The sequence below is a fragment of the Eulemur rufifrons genome, chromosome 19 (genome assembly GCF_041146395.1).
Source record: "Eulemur rufifrons isolate Redbay chromosome 19, OSU_ERuf_1, whole genome shotgun sequence".
NCBI classification, from domain to species: Eukaryota; Metazoa; Chordata; class Mammalia; order Primates; family Lemuridae; genus Eulemur; species Eulemur rufifrons.
The window spans coordinates 16,306,312-16,308,813 of record NC_091001.1 but is presented as its reverse complement, the minus strand read 5'-3'; the positions used below and the strand labels follow the sequence as shown (position 1 = coordinate 16,308,813).

At 32.6% G+C, this 2,502-nt stretch overlaps 1 non-coding gene across 1 annotated transcript; it reads left to right on the top strand.

Annotated features, from left to right (window-relative positions):
• Positions 1 to 562: 562 nt before the first annotated feature.
• LOC138400416 (U6 spliceosomal RNA) lies at positions 563 to 666 on the top strand. Its single transcript, XR_011236304.1, has one exon. It is a non-coding gene; the product is annotated as a U6 spliceosomal RNA (small nuclear RNA).
• The last annotated feature ends 1,836 nt before the right edge of the window (positions 667 to 2,502 follow it).

The following is a 2,502-nucleotide window of genomic DNA, read 5'->3' as shown; positions in this document are numbered from 1 at the left end:
CAATTCTGTTAACTAGTGTGCATTAAATTGAACGCACTTAAGTCCTTAAGTGTTCTAGCTAGTTTAAATAATGTGAATTAAAGTATTATAAAACTACAGGTATAACACTAATAAATCTTTAAAAATTATGTCTTGAGCCTTTAACAAAACTGAATGACCTATATTTATAAAGAAAGAAAACATACAACAGAGTTGCTACTGGAAAATGTATAATTTAATGGGCAGAAATACTTTGATATTAGGAGCTGAAATGATATACCTGGAAATCATTTTGGTATGATTTCTTACAAGCACAACATGATTTGTGGCGGTAGAATTTGACCAATTCATTAAAATAAAATGGTTCTTGGGGACTGGGTAGACAAACTGTGGTACACACCTGTAATGGAATACTGCTCAGCACTAAAGGAGACAAAACTATTAATGGATGCAACAACCTGGGTATAATCTCAAATGTCTCCTGCAAAGTGAAGGATGGCAATCACAAAAGACTACATATTTTATAACTCCACTTATATGACATTTTGGAAAAGGAAAAAATACAAGTACAAAAAGGAGATCCGTGCTCACTTTGACAGGACATGTACTAAAATTGGAATGATATAGAAATTAGCATGCCCACTGCTTAAGGTTCGTATGCCAATTTATGAAGTGTTTCATAATTTAAACAAAACAAAACATAAACAAGCAGATCTGTGATTTCCAGTGGTTGGTGTGAATGAGGTGTTGACTACAAAGAAACATCGCTAGAGAATTTGAGCATTGATGGAACTGTTCTTTATACTGATTATGATGGTGTTTACATCATTATATTGAAGAGCCTTAACTCATGAGACTGTTCATCAAAGAGAATAAGATTTATTATACATAAATTTTTAAAAAGTAAGTTAAAATATAGTGTGGCTTCTAAAAATAAATTATTGAAGTTACTTTCCTCTAAATTGATGCTAATTATTTAAATTTTCTTTATGTTACAATTTCTATATCAATTTTTATAGGCCTTTCTACATCTACATGTATTCCCTGTTGCACAAACTGAAAATTTTAATATTTTAATACATAATCCTAATCATATACTTATATGTTCATTGTACCCAAAGTACTTTCATAGAATTTGAAGGTAATAATTTTGCATACAGATGAAGAATTTAACATTTGCTACTTTATATATCTACTCACTACATGTTTTACATGGTTTAAAGGTAGATTTATTTCACTGATGAATATAGTGATATTTCTCATATTTTATATTCCTCTTAATTATTCCATATCTTTCCATCTTGAATAAATGTACTAGAGTCTCTTTCTTAAGGAGAAAAATATTTGCATATTTTTTTGTTTACACATCCAAAACTTCTATTATATATGTACTCTATTTGTCTTGCTACTTTTTTGATTTTAATCTTCATTAAACAATCTGCCTCCAATTCTATCAGTGTTTTGCTGCAAAGGGGGTGTCTATATTGTGGGATATTCAAAAATTCAAAAATTAAAGATTGTTATTTTATTTTACTTGTTTCCTCTAGGGAAGTTGTTAGTCGTTCTGAAGCACTACGGTTACTGCGCTTACTATTCATTTTTTTCAACATAACATTTTTTAAGAGCCTGCTTTAGCCCAGGCACAGTTCCACACCATGAGGGTACATGATTAATAGAGCTTAAGCCCTGTTCTCAAGGACCTAGAAAGAGGTAAAAAAAAAAAGGAGCAATTATTTCATAGAAATGAGTACAAATGTTATGTGCGAGTACATACAAGGGAAAGATGATCTTGGCTTCAGGATTTAAGAAGGGTTTTAGAGTTGTTGCAATTACTTTTTGGGCCTTGCAGGGTAGGTATGTGTTTGCTACGATGACGCAGCGCTGCTGAGGCCAAGGCGGTTGAGCGAAGAACACGCGCAAAGATGGGCGGGGGTGGAAAGTTAAGCCACCACCAGCTGTGGGAAAGTATGAAATGTAAACAGTTTGGAGCAGTTTACAAGTTCTAAACTAGAAGAAACCATAGCAAATGCTATATGAATGTTAGTTCATTGTTTTCTTTTTATCATGTTGGTATTAATATTTTAATTAATATATTTTTTCAGATGTGTATGTGAATTTATTTGAGAGGTGCGCTGCTGAAATTCTATTGATATGACATTCTAATAGATCAATTTTCAGTAGGTCCAGCTTCTTTGGCCAACATGTTACTATTTATTTCGGGACCTGAACCTTTTCTTCTCTTTCTTCTGCTGTTGTGTAATTTCTCCTCCTCCTCCTCCTCCTAGACTTTATTCTCTTTCTTTCTTCTCCTCTTCTCCTAGAACTTCAGATTCTTAACAGTAATTGATAACTTGATCAGTAAAGTTTGAAATCTGGCACTCATACTTGTCCAGCAATATTGTCCAAAATAATTTATCTTTAATAGATAGTAGTCCATATTTTCATCTTCTGTTGCCAAGTCTTCCTCATACAATAGACTTTCTGAATCTCAGTAGACCATTACACTTGGACCAGCTACTAGAA